Consider the following 14,395-nt stretch of genomic DNA (forward strand, 5'->3'; position numbering starts at 1 on the left):
GCTTCATTCTGGCGTCTGGATTTTTATTCCCCTCTTTCTCACCCCCTGCCTTCTCCTGAGGAAATCTGAGCCAGTTGATAAAGTTCAAATCACCCACAAGGTTGCTGAGACTTGCTACACTCCAGGAGTTAGCTCAGAGCCCTTTTTGTAGTGTATTTATTATTGATGAGTGAAAGTTCTTTTTACATTCTGGATATGAGCTCTTTGTTATATGAACACCAGATATCGGCTCCCACTTCCCTTTTTACTCCCAACCGATGTCTTTTTGCTGAAAAATAACTTTAAAAAACCTAATAGACTTATTATTATTATTTTGCAGTACGCGGGCCTCTCACTGCCTTGGCCTCTCCCGCTGCGGAGCACAGACTCAGGACGCGCAGGCCCGGCGAGCATAGCTCACGCGGCCGGCAGTTCCGCGGAACGTGGGATCCTCCCGGACCGGGGCACGAACCCGTGTCCCCTGCATCGGCAGGCGGACTCTCAACCACTGCGCCACCAGGGAAGTCCTGGACTTTATTTTTAAAGAGTAGTTTTAGGTTTACAGAAAAATTGGAGCAGAAAGTATAGACTTCCCACATGGCCCCTCCAAACCCCCTCCCCGGCTACACAAAAACCCTATTATTATTAACATCTTGCATTAGTGCGGTATCTTTGGTTACAATCAGTGAGCCAATATTGATAATGTATTATTAGCTAAAGTCCATAGTTTATATTAAGGTTAATATAAACTGTGTAATACATTCTATGGTTTTAGAAAACATAATAACATGCATCAACCATTACAAGCATCATACTAAACAGTCTCACCGCCCTAAAAATCCCCTGTGCTCCACCCATTCATCATTACTACACTCCAACCCCTATAACCCCCAGCAACCACTGATCTTTTTACTGTCTCCATAGTTTTGCCTGTTCCACAATGTCATGTAGTTGGAACCAGAGTTTGTAGCCTTTTCAGATTGGCCTCTTCACTTAGCAAAAAGCATATAACATTTCTCCATGGATTTTCATAGCATAATAGTTCATTTCTTTTTATTGCTGAGTATTCTATTGTCTGGATGTACCACAGTTTATCCTCTCACTGAAGGAAATTTTTCTTGTTTCCAAGTTTTATCAATTATGAATAAAGCTGCTATGAACATCCTTATGCAGGTTTTGTGTGGACATAAGTTTTCGATTCATTTGGATAAATACCAAGGAGTGCAATTGCTGAATCATATGATAAGAGTATGTTTACTTTTGTAAGAAACTGCTAAACTTTTCTGAAGTGGCTGTACCATTTTGCATTCCCACAAAGAATGTATGAGAGTTCCTGTTGCTCCACATCTTCATCAGCATTTGGAGTTGTCACTGTTTAGCAATTTAGCTATTCTAATAGGTGTGTAGTGGTATCTCCTTGTTTTAATTTGCAATTCCCTAATGACATATGATGTGGAGCATCTATTCATATGATTATTTACCATCTGTATATCTTCTCTGGTGAGGTGTCTGTGCAGATCTTTTGCTCATTTAAAAAACTGAGTTGTTTGTTTTCTTATTGTTGAGTTTTAGGAGTTCTTTGTATATTTCAGATAACAGTCCTTCTTTAAAAAAATTCATTTAATTAAATGATAGTTGATTTACAATGTTGTGTTTAGTTTCAGGTGTACAGCACAGTGATTCAGTTATATACATATCCCTAAAAAAGAATATATATATGTTCTTTTTTTCTTTTTCTTAATATTTATTTATTTTTATTTATTTATTTGGCTGCACTGGATCTTAGTTGTGGCATGCAGGATCTTTTAGTTGCGGCATGTGGGCTCTAGTTCCCTGACCAGGGATTGAACCCGGGCCCCCTGCATTGGAGCATTGAGTCTTAACCACTGGACCACCAGGGAAGTCCCTGTATGTTCTTTTTCAGATTCTTTTCCCTTATAGGTTATTACAAAATACTGAGTATAGTTCCCTGTTATACAGTAGGTCTTTGTTGGCTACCTATTTTATATATAGTAGTGTGTATGTGTTAATCCCAATCTCCTAATTTATCCCTCCCCCTCCTTCCCCTTTGGTAACCATAAGTTTGTTTTCTGTCTGTGAGTCTATTTCTGTTATGTAAATAAGTTCATTTGTATCTCTCTTTTTTTCAGATTCCATATATAAGCAATATCGTATGATATTTGTCTTTCTCTGTCTTACTTCACTTAGTATGATAATCTCTAGGTACAACCATGTTGCTGCAAATGGCATTATTTCATTCATTCTATTTTATGGCTGAGTAATATTCCACTGCATATACATACCACATCTTCTTTATCCATTCCTCTGTCAATGTGCATTTAGGTTGCTTCCATGTCTTAGAGTGCTGCTATGAACATTTGGGTGCATGTATCTTTTCAAATTATAGTTTTCTCCAGATATAGGCACAGGAGTGGAATTGCAGGATCATATGGTAACTCTATTTTTAGTTTATTAAGGAACTTTCATACTGTTTTCCAAAGTGGCTGTACCAATTTACATTCCCAACAACAGTGTAGGAGGGTTCCTTTTCCTCTACACCATCTCCAGCATTTATTATTTGTATACTTTTTAAAAATTACCAATCTACCTTTTTATTGTTTATTTATTTATTTATTTAGGCTGCGCCAGGTCTTACTTGTGGCATGCGGATTCTTAGTTGTGGTGTGCATGTGGAATCTAGTTCCCTGACCAGGGATTGAACCCAGGCCCCCTGCATTGGGAGCATGGAGTCCTAACCAGTGGACAACCAGGGAAGTCCCTATTTGTATACTTTTAGATGACGGTCATTCTGACAAGAGTAAGGTGATACCTCATTGTAGTTTTGATTTGAATTTCTCTAATAATTAGTTGATGTTGAACATTTTTTTCATGTGCCTGTTGGCCTGTGTGTCTTCTCTGGAGAAATGTCAATTTAGGTCTTCTGCCCGCTTTTCAATTGGGTTTTTGTTGTTGTTGTTGTTAGAGTTGTATGAGCTGTTTGTACATTTTGGAAATTAAGCCCTTGTCTGTCACATCATTTGGAAATATTTTCTCCCATTCTGTAGGTTGTCTTTTCATTTTGTTTATGGTTTCCTTTGCTATGCAAAAAAAGCTTATACATTTGATTAGGTCCCATTTGTTTATTTTTGCTTTTATTTCTATCACCTTGGGAGACTGACTTAAGAAAACATTGCTACAATTTATGTCAGAGAATGTTTTGTCTAGGTTCTCTTCTAGGAGCTTTACGGTATCATGTCTTATATTTAAGTCTTTAAGCCATTTTGAGTTTATTTTTGTGTATGGTGTGAGGCAGTGGTCTAAATTCAATGATTTACATGTGGCTGTCCAGCTTTCCCAACACCACTTGCTGAAGAGACTGTCTTTTCCCCATTGTATATTCTTGCCTCCTTTGTCAAAGATTAATTGACTGTAGGTGTGTGGGTTTATTTCTGGGCTCTCTATTTGCATTAAGTCTTCCAGTATGATGTTGAATGGAAGTGAGAAGGGATATCTTTGTCCTATTCCTCATCTTAGCAGGAAAGCATCTAGTTTTTTACCGTTAAGTATGATGTTAGCTGTAGTTTTGGTAGATTTTTTTTTTTGAAGCTACTGCTTATCTTTTATTATTATTATTTAATTACTTATTTTTGGCTGTGTTGGGTCTTCATTGCTGCACGTGGGCTTTCTCTAGTTGCAGTGAGTGGGGGCTACTCTTCGTTGTGGTGCTTGGGCTTCTCGTTGCAGTGGCTTCTCTTGTTGCGGAGCATGGGCTCTAGGCGCACCGGCTTCAGTAGTTGTGGCTCGCAGGCTCTAGAGTGCAGGTTCAGTAGTTGTGGCACTTGGGCTTAGTTGTCCTGCGGCATGTGGGATCTTTCTGGACCATATTTTTTAAAATAAATTTATTTATTTAATTACTTATTTTTGGCTGTGTTGGGTCTTCATTGCTGCACGTGGGCTTTCTCTAGTTGCAGTGAGTGGGGGCTACTCTTCGTTGTGGTGCTTGGGCTTCTCGTTGCAGTGGCTTCTCTTGTTGCGGAGCATGGGTTCTAGGCGCACCAGCTTCAGTAGTTGTGGCTCGCAGGCTCTAGAGTGCAGGTTCAGTAGTTGTGGCACATGGGCTTAGTTGTCCTGCGGCATGTGGGATCTTTCTGGACCAGGGCTCGAACCCATGTCCCCTGCATTGGCAGGCGGATTATTAACCACTGTGCCACCAGGGGAGTCTTTGGTAGAGGTTCTTTATCAAGTTGAGGAAATTCCTCTCCATCCCTAGTTTGCTGAGAATTTTTATTATGAAAGGGTGTTAGATTTTGTCAAATGCTTTTTCTGCATCTATCGACATGATTATATATTTTTTTCTTCTTTAGCCTATTGATGTGATGGATTACATTAACTGATTTTTAAATGGTGAACCAAACTTGCATACCTGGGATAAATCCCACTTGGTCATGTTGTATAATTCTTTTTATACATTGTTGGAGTCAACTTACTAATATTTTGTTGCAGATTTTTGCATCTATTCATGAAATATATTGGTCTGTAGTTTTCCTTTCAAGTAATGTCTTTGTCTAGTTTTGGTATTGGGGTAATTCTAGCCTTACAGAATGAATTAGGAAGTATTCCCTCTGCTTCTATTATCTGTTAAGAAATAATATTTATAAAATTTCTACTCTAATGTTTGGTAGAATTTACCAGTGAACCCACCTGCACTGGTGCTGTTTTGGAAGATTATTAATTATTGATTCAATTTCTTTAATAGATAAAGGCCAATCAGATGATCTACTTATCCTTGGGGTTTTGGTAGATTGTGCCTGTGATTATTGTGATTTATAATAAGAGAAATATATTTGGTCTTTCTCCTCATTCCTGGCACTAGGCTCCTAAAATCCTTGGAATTTCCTCAATGTTGAGATATTTTATGTTAATGGGGTGACTTTTGGAAAGCACCTAAGGATTGGGGCTTGGTTGTCAGTGGAGCTAACCACATGTCTAAATTACATTTTAGGAAGTTCTTAGTTATTATGTATTTAAATATTGTGTCTGGGCTTCCCTGGTGGCGCAGTGGTTGCGCGTCCGCCTGCCGATGCAGGGGACGCGGGTTCGCGCCCCGGTCTGGGAGGATCCCACATGCCGCGGAGCGGCTGGGCCCGTGAGCCATGGCCGCTGAGCCTGCGCGTCCGGAGCCTGTGCTCCGCAACAGGAGAGGCCACAGCAGAGGGAGGCCCGCATACCACAAAAAAAAAAAAAAAAAAAAAAAAAAATTGTGTCTGGCTTCGTTATTGTTAATTTCTCCTGCAACCCTAATTACAAATATTTTAGATCTGTATTCTCTGTCTCTTACCCTTTTCCTATATAATCCATCCTTTTTGTCCTTTTTGTGCTTCATTCTAGATATTTTCTTCTCAACTATGTAATTCACTCATTTTTTCTTCAGCTGTTTCATCTGCTGCTATATGCATCCACAAATTCTGTTTTTGTTTTTCAATTTCAGAATTTCCATTTAGTTCTTTTCATTGTTCCCCAATTTTTGTTAAAATTCTTATCTTTCATTTCTGAACATTGTACATATTATTTTAAAATCTGTGCCCAGTAACTCAAATTCTGAATTCCCAGTAGAAATGTTTCTACTCTCAATTGCTTCTGTTGACTTTTCTTTGCATTATTTGTCTTCTCTTGTGCCTAGTTTAAAAAAAAGTTTTCTCAAAGTTGTTTGTAAGGGCTTCCCTGGTGGCGCAGCGGTTGAGAGTCCACCTGCTGATGCAGGGGACACGAGTTCAGGCCCCGGTCTGGGAAGATCCCACATGCTGCGGAGCGGCTGGGCCCGTGAGCCATGGCCGCTGAGCCTGCGCGTCTGGAGCCTGTGCTCCGCAATGGGAGAGGCCACAACAGTGAGAGGCCCGCGTACCGCAAAAAAAAAAAAAAAAAAAAAAAAAAAAAAAATTGTTTGTAAAAATTGAGAGCTAATAGACTATTACGTCCTTACAGAGAGGATTTCCTGGTACCTGAGGGCATTAGCATTATGGAATCACTTAAATCCAACTGTAGAAATTGGGAAATTCAAAAGCTGAGCTGCAGTCCCCTGGGTGAGCCTGTCTGTGTGTGGTTCACCCTTATTTTTAGAGTGTGGTCATCTGGGGTCCCACACACCAAAGGGAAGGAATTTACCAGCACTAACCCTCACCTTGGCAGTCCCCAGAATCCAATTTTGGTGTCTCCAGGCCCAATGTCAGGACCTATGCACTCGGCACACTCCCTTTCTGGGATGATGTTCTTAGGTAGAAGGGAAAAACCTTTCATTTTCCCCTTTATCCACAACATGGTCCGATATGTAGCTTTTAACCACACTGTATTTTATTTTTTCAGTATTTTTAAAAGTATTTATTTTTGGCTGCGCCAGGTCTTAGTTGCAGCATGCAGGATCTTTGTTGTGGCATGTGGGATCTTTTAGTTGCAGCACGTGGGCTTCTCAGTTGCGGCATGCGAACACTTAGGCGTGTCATGTGGGATCCAGTTCCCTGACCAGGGATTGAACCCAGGCCCCCTGCATTGGGAGCACGGAGTCTTATCCTCTGGACTACCAGGTAAGTCCCTAACCACATTGTATTTTAAATAGTAGAATCAGTTTGCTTCAACAGACTCTGAGAAGTCAGGCATTATTCTTGAAGTTGAAGTTTCTTTATTCCTACCTTGGAGATTCACCTCACCCCATCCTCACCAGATGAGAGGGTGCCTGGCTGGTTGGGATATCTGCTGCTCTTAGGAACTCACACAGAAAAGGTGACATCATGATCATGTAAGGCACCAGATAGATCTCTTAGTTCCCAAGGAACGGGAACCATTACCTGCTAGTAAAATTGACATAGTGCATAACCTATGACCCAGCAATTTCATTCCTGCGTATGTTTTCCAGAAAAACTCCCAAAGGTGTTCAGACCAAGACTGTTTATAAGGAGCTGGTTAAAAGCCTAAATGTATAAAATTGAAAGTAAGGCCACACACAGACCAGTGATTATGATGCACCATGAAATGAGTTTGTAATCAATCCCCACTGAGCGCCCAAGGTCATTTCTTGACCAGGTCTGGGAAGAGGGCAGATCCTATAGCAAACGATTAGAGATCCCTCTTCAGGCTGAATAGATATCAACCCATAAACAGAGCCCTTCAAGCAGTCATTCAACAGCATGTGTCACAAGCCTTCTCTGCGTCAGTCACTATTCTATATATTAGAAACACAAAGATGAATGAGGTAAATACGGTCTGTGTTCAGCATATTACATGTACACATGGCCCACCCACATTTCACCATCTTCTTTTTTTTAACAAAGAATAGGAAATTTTGTGAAATGATTTACCAAAACACAGATATTTATTTGCTGCATTTCCCAGATATACTAGCATGATAAAAAGGGATCACTAATCATTAAAGAAATGCAAATCAAAACTACAATGAGGTATCACCTCACACGGGTCAGAATGGCCATCATAAGAAAATCTGCAAACAATAAATGCTGGAGGGGGTGTGGAGAAAAGGGAACCCTCTTGCACTGTTGGTGGGAATGTAAATTGATACAGCCTCTATGGAGAACAGTATGGAGGTTCCTTAAAAAACTAAAAATAGAACTACCATACGACCCAGCAATCCCACTACTGGGCATATACCCTGATAAAACCGTAATTCAAAGAGTCATGTATCGCAGTGTTCATGGCAGCGCTACTTACAATAGCCAGGACGTGGAAGCACCCTAAGTGTCCATCGACAGATGAATTGATAAAGAAGATGTGGCACATATATACGATGGAATATTACTCAGCCATAAAACGAAACAAAATTGAATTATTTGTAGTAGGGTGGATGGACCTAGAGACTGTCATACAGCGTGAAGTAAGTCAGAAAGAGAAAATCATATGCTAACACATATATATGGAATCTAAAAAAAAATGGTTCTGATGAACCTAGGGTCAAGACAGGAATAAAGACGCAGACATAGAGAATGGACTTGAGGACACAGGGAGGTGGAAGGGTAAGCTGGGACGAAGTGAGAGTGGCATGGACATATATACACCACCAAATATAAAATAGACAGCTAGTGGGAAGAAGCTGCATAGCACAGGGAGATCAGCTCGGTGCTTTGTGACCACCTAGAGGGGTGGGAAGGGAGGATGGGAGGAAGACAGAGGGAGGGGATAAGGGGATATATGTATACGTATAGCTGACTCAGTTTGTTATACAGCAGAAACACACCACTGTAAAGCAATTATACTCCAATAAAGATGTTTAAAAGAAAAAAAAGTAAAAGGGAGTAAGTCTGGTAGAAGTGTATACCCGTTGCATCCCGGGAATCAATGTCAAAATCATTCTTAGAAAAAGTATTTAATTAGCATCATGAATTCCAAATAAAAAATAAATGTAATAAATATTTGGATTATCTAAGGTTGTGGTTAGTTTTAAAGACATCCCCCTACTCTCTCTACATTTACTGTAGAAAATGAAAAGCTAACTGTGCCAAAGACAGTTAAACATCCACTGAGATCTGTCACAGGAATCTGTTTTAATTCAGCTTTGCCCAAAGTGACCTGACAAAGACTCTCTGGTAATACTTGTCTAACTGCATAAAATAATGCCAGTTAAAGTGATTTTTTGCAATTGGATTTTTTCTTAGTGGTGACATTTGATGTTGAAAAGTTCTATGTTATACCTCTACCACATATTTGACTATTGAGGTTCATTTTTGTTGTGTATCCTCTGATGTTTAGTAAGAGATGAGTTCAAGAGAAGATTTTCCCACACCTGTCCCAGTCGTAAGGCTTCTCTCCAGTGTGGACCCTGATGTTTGATAAGATCTGAACTTTTTTTTTCTTTCTTTTTTTCTGGGGGGGGCGGGCAGTTAAAGTGTGGAGTCCTACTGGACTGCCACGGAATTCCTGATAAGATATGAACTTTGACTGAAGGCTTTCCTACATTATTTACCCTTAAAGGGCTTTTCCCCACAAGGAATCTTTGCTACACTTTAAGAGTTGAGCTAACGCTGAAAGCGTCCCCACAGTGGTCATACATACATAGGGTTTTGTTCCAGTATGGATTTTCCAATGTATAAGATTGACCTTTTAAGTGAAGGCCTTCCCACATTTAATATTTATGGATTTTCTCTCTAGCATGGGTTTTCTGGTAATCAAGTGCTGGCTTCCAAACGAAGGCCTTCCCCCACTCACTACATTCATAATGGTGCTTTCCACTGTGGGTTCTTTGGCGGGTGACCAGACTCGAAACACAATGAATCCTACAGTATTATACTCTTTACACCAATAAGTTGTCTCTTCACTGTGGATTCTCTGATGTTTAGCAAGGCTATCAGAGAACTTAATGGCTTTGCCACATTTGTGACATAGATAAGGTTCCTGTCCAAAATGAATTTGCTTATGTTCAGTGAGACTTGAGCTCACAAAGAAGGCTTCTGACACTGAAGATATCCCCAAGGGTTCTCTGATGTCTAAGATCACTCCAGTGTCTGAAGGTTTTGCCACATTCTTTATTCTCATGAAACTCTTTTCAGGATGGCTTCTCTGTTGTGTATTGAGACTTGGGATTACACTGAAGGTCGTTCCTGGTTGAGGATCTATAAGGGCTTTCTTTAAGTTTGGATGTGCTGGTGCTTGGTCAGGGCTGCTGGTGTGCCAGGGTTTGTCTTATGAGGGAAGGATATTTTTGGTTTAGTGACTTCTACTCACTTTACGAGTGGCTGCTTCTTTTATTACAGTTGAAGTTGGAAATTGTGCACAAGCTGAATGGAGAATTTCCCACGCCCACAGCATCGACAGGAATGAACTTCGGGGTGAATTCTCCCAGGTATCTTAGGCCTCTTTATCGGAGTGATATTCTCCATGGCTTGAGGCAATGTAAGTTGTGCATCCTCAAAGGGGCTCCTCTCCCACTTGGGTAAATTATTCAGAAGTCCATGAACTTGTCCAGTGTGGAGCCCCTGATGATGTTACCACTTAGTCTTCTGAACATCTCCCTTGTGTGTTAGACTTCTGGAAAACTCTGCTTTGAAACAGACTCCTTATGTAAGGCCAGGAGTCACCATCTGAAAGAACAGGTTGATCATGAAATTAGCATCTTTTCCCCAGAGGCAGAAAGAGGGAGTCAAATGTAACATACATGAGAGTAGCCTACAGAGAGAAACTACATAAAACACAACTCTTTATGTGTGAAAGTTCTAAGTAAGAATACACACTTGCTTTTCCATTAATTTCTGCTCTTATCTTTAGTAATTTCTTCCTTCTGCTTTCTTGGGTTTATCTTCCTGTGCTTTAAGTTCTCAAAAAGGATGTTTACAGCATTTTTTTTTCACCTTTGCTTCTTTTCTAAATACCTATACTTTTAAATGAAATAATTTACCCTAAGGAGCTGAAAAAGTACCGGGAACAGAATAGGTCTAAACAAATGGAAGCTACTCATTATTAGTATCATCACTAATGTAAAGCAGGAGAAGTAAAATAGAAAGAAGGGACTGGTGAGGAGACTCATTTGTTCAAGAGCTCCAGTGAACATAACAATATATAAAGTAGCAGATTAAAGAAGAGGTAATCACATATCAAAGCATTTTACTATTTATTTGGAGAGATGATAAAAACCTCAAAGCTGTAAGGTGTATCAGAGAGTGTCTAGCCTGTCTCCTTATTTTTAAGGATGTAAAACTGAGGCCCAGCTAGGTGGCATTAGCCTATGTAACAGGATTACTTAGAGGTAAAGATAGGCTGAGACCAAGGGCTCTTGAATTTCACCTTTCAAGTTTTTACCAGCATAACACACTGGCCCACTGTGGTGCGTAAACAACCTTCAGATCAAAACTTTCATAATACAGCATAGTGGTTAAGAGAAAACATTGTCAAGTTGAACTTCTGGTTTCAATTCCTGGCTTTATCGTTTCCTAGCTGTCTCTGTTCCTCAATATTTTTAGCTGTAAAATGGGAATATAGTAGTATGTATCTCATTTCATTACTTTTTATTGAGAAAAATACACATGTAAGGTACTCAGAAAAAGTCCCAGCATAGGAAGCATTCCAAAAATATTGGCCAATATGGTAGATCCACTATCTCAATGGTAAATTATATTACTTTTCTTAGTTATTCACTGTCCTCTTTGTAAGCTTTATTTTTCTCCACCCTATGGATAGTAAGTTTGGTGATTTGACTTGCTTTGACTAACAAAACATAAGTGGAAATGACATATGCTCCTCCTGAATAGATGCTTTAAAAGCCATCATGTGGTCCTACCACTGTTTTTCTTTTGCTATAACAGCAGCATATTCAAGGTAGGAGTATTCTTCTAGCCTGGATCCTAGAGTGGTGAGAATGTGTTGCATTAGTCAGTTAACACAGGCAAAAATGAACGTAACAGCCAAGCCTTTAATCACTTACTGCAATGGTATTGGCAAGAGGCCCAACAACAAAAAAGTGCTGGCTCCTGCAGTGTTTTATTCTTATCCATGCAACAGTGCCAGGCAGGGGTCAGGTGAATCAGCACAGGTGTAGGGACTGTGTCACTGCCAAGACAGCACCAAACAAAAGGCTCCAGTCATTTTCTGGACCCGGAGGCCAGGGGAAGAAAGACGGCAAAGGCTAGGATTGTAAAAGTACTAGTACTGAGTCAGAGTGGAGAAAAGTGTCTTGCCTTATTGGGGTGAGAGAGTCTTGAAGAGTTACTCAGGCAAGACCCCCCAGTAAAAAGGGCCCCAAAAGGAGGTGCCTGGGCTAAGAGTACAGATATGCCTAAAAGCATGGCTGGCCAGGCGGTCTGAGTCTTTGACTGCAACTCCCTTCAGAGACTGCATGCGCTGGCTGTGCCTCAAAGCCTTGTGTAGGAGGGTAGCTTTACACCCATGAGGGATAAAGCCTTTGTAACTGCCTATGGTCAGGTCTGAAAAATCATATACATTGAAAACTTCCTTCTCTTCCCCCAGATGCACCATGATTTTCACATGTTATTCCCACTGTACCTTCCTTCATTCCTTTTCATGTGGCTGAAGAACTCATTCTTTCTTCAAGATTTCATCCTCCTTCAAAGCTTTTCCAACCTTCTCATAAGTACTTGTTACACTTACAATGCAAAGCATTCAGTATAAATCCAATGGCTTTATCACTGTAATTATTATTTTCTATCTACTCCTTTCTCCCTGTCTGCAAATAGACTGTAAGCCTCTGGAGAGTAGGGTGCTTTTTTCATTTATCTTTATATTCCTAGTACCTGACACAAGGCCCAACCTAAAATAGATAATCATTAATACCTTAATTTGAGCTTATAAGGAATAACCATGTTACATATATCCCGATCTCCTAACACTCAATTCTTCAGTAAATGAAATTTCTTTTTCCAGAATGTCTGTTCCTTCAAAGTTTTCAAAATACTCACCACTTATTGCTTAGGAATCACAGTTGTGCTGGTCTGGGTGGGATATGACATCACTTCAGTGCTGATCCCAGAAGGGTGTGCTCCACCCAGACGACTCTGTCTGCAAACCACCATCCTATGAACAAACCAAGACAGCTGGGCCCAAAGAGGTAAATACTGAAAACAATGGCGATAACAACATAGACAGGGGGTGACAGGGAAGTCTCTCCAGAGCAGAGCAGGGGGAAACCACAGTGTCCTTCAATTGCCAAAGGCAGGAAAAAGTAGGGCAAAGAATTAACACCTTCAACCCAGCATATCAAAGTCAACTTCCTGGTGCTTCTTTGAGGCCCTTCACTGCCTGTAAGTACGTGCCTTACTTTCTCTAACATGCCTCATGCCCTGAGTGAGGTCCTATCTCCTCAATTTGAGCTGCAGAACCATGACATTCTCCGCCTTCAGGCCCCACGTCCAGGCCTAAAGTTACCTGAGTAGTGTGGTAAGCACCATCTCAATAACAGAGACTTCATTATGTGCTTTTTAACATGCGTCTGTGACCTCAGTGTTGGAGGGCACAAGTTAGCTTAGAGCTACCTGAAATCCAGTGTGTCTTATAGCTGACTTGCTTGAATTGCTGATGAGAATTCAAGGAAACTGCATCCTTTGCAACACAGAGTCTTACTCTGAAGTGAATACCACTTCAACTTCCCACAAAGTGTTCTCTCCTACTTGTCCAGTGTGGACCAAAGCAATCTGCAATTTCTATCAATTTGGTGCTCACCTTGAACCTCGAATTACTAAGTTTCAGGGATCAAAAGGATTTCAGGCCCATTACCCAGGAGTAAGAAATCACTACTAAAATAGAAAAATAATAACAAAGTATTTTAAAGTCTAGATTTCCTTTGAGTTTCATATGTGCAGAGAATACAGAGTTTGAGTTTTAGGCCTGGGGATAATTAGGAAGTTAGGCTATAGTCTGGTGAACAGCTCTACTGGGATTTCCACAGATATAACAAAGACATTTCTCTAACTGAATTCATTAACTTTCTACCACCTCCCAAATCTGAGCTCTCCTGGTTGATTACAGATATCAAGTTTCACAAAGTCACTCAAATAGATCGTTTTTTTTTTTTTTTTTTTAATTGGAGTATAGTTGCTTTACAATGTTGGGTTAGTTTCTGCTGTACAACGAAGTGAATCAGGTACATGTGTACATATATCCTCTCCCTCCCATCCCTACCCCATCCCACCCATCTAGGTCACCACAGAGCACCAAGTTGAGCTCCCTGCACTATACAGCAGGTTCCCACTAGCTATGTTTTACACCATGGCAGTGCACATATGTCAATCCCAATCTCCAAGTTCATCCCCCACACCCCCGTGTCTACACCTCTGTTCTCTACGTCTGCATCTCTATTCTCAAACAGATCGTTGAAAGCCATCCTAAGACTAATGCCAACCCCAACTCAACAACAGTTCCCCAAGCTTGTTCCATTCTCATACCTCTGAGTTTTTGCATATGCCACATTACACTTTGAGAAACACTGAATGCAAGGGTCGGAAGCACCTGACACTCTTTGAGAGGTTTTTGGTTTAGGAAGCTCAGTTAAGTTCTGGGGTTTATTGGATTATTAAGTCCAAAAGGCCTGGGGCTTATAATTAACCTTTTAAACAAATTAATTTATTTATTTTTATGTATTTATTTGGCTGCATTGGGTCTTGGCTGCAGCACATGGGATCTTCGTTGCAGCATGTGGGATCTTTAGTTGGGCATTTGAACTCTTAGTTGCGGCATGTGGGATCTAGTTCCCTGACCAGGGATCGAACCTGGGCCCCCTGCGTTGGGAGTGCGGAGTCTTAGCCAGGCCTGGGGCTTTAACCAAGCAAGAATAACCTTGAAGAGGGAATTCCCTGGCGGTTCAGTGGTTAGGACTCAGCCCCTTCACTGCATAGGGCCCGAGTTTGATCCCTGGTTGGGGAACTAAGATCCTGCAAGCCACATGGCATGGTCAAAAAAAAAAAAAAAAAAA

General features: G+C 40.6%; 2 protein-coding genes across 2 annotated transcripts in view; one reads left to right on the forward strand and one right to left on the reverse strand.

Moving 5' to 3' along the window:
* Positions 1 to 14,395, forward strand: part of ZSCAN31 (zinc finger and SCAN domain containing 31) — a 284,613-nt gene that overhangs the window by 154,583 nt on the left and 115,635 nt on the right. The gene's annotated exons all lie outside the window — the stretch shown is intronic.
* The window catches only part of ZKSCAN8 (zinc finger with KRAB and SCAN domains 8), a 36,525-nt gene continuing 28,784 nt past the window's right edge, over positions 6,655 to 14,395 (reverse strand). Inside the window, exons 10-11 of the mRNA XM_007105844.4 lie at positions 12,387 to 12,501; positions 6,655 to 10,058 (exon numbers count right to left, since the gene is read on the reverse strand). The gene's annotated coding sequence lies outside the window, so the exon portion shown is untranslated. The remainder of the gene's footprint in view (positions 10,059 to 12,386; positions 12,502 to 14,395) is intronic.

The sequence above is a fragment of the Physeter macrocephalus genome, chromosome 18, assembly GCF_002837175.3.
Source record: "Physeter macrocephalus isolate SW-GA chromosome 18, ASM283717v5, whole genome shotgun sequence".
NCBI lineage: Eukaryota > Metazoa > Chordata > Mammalia > Artiodactyla > Physeteridae > Physeter > Physeter macrocephalus.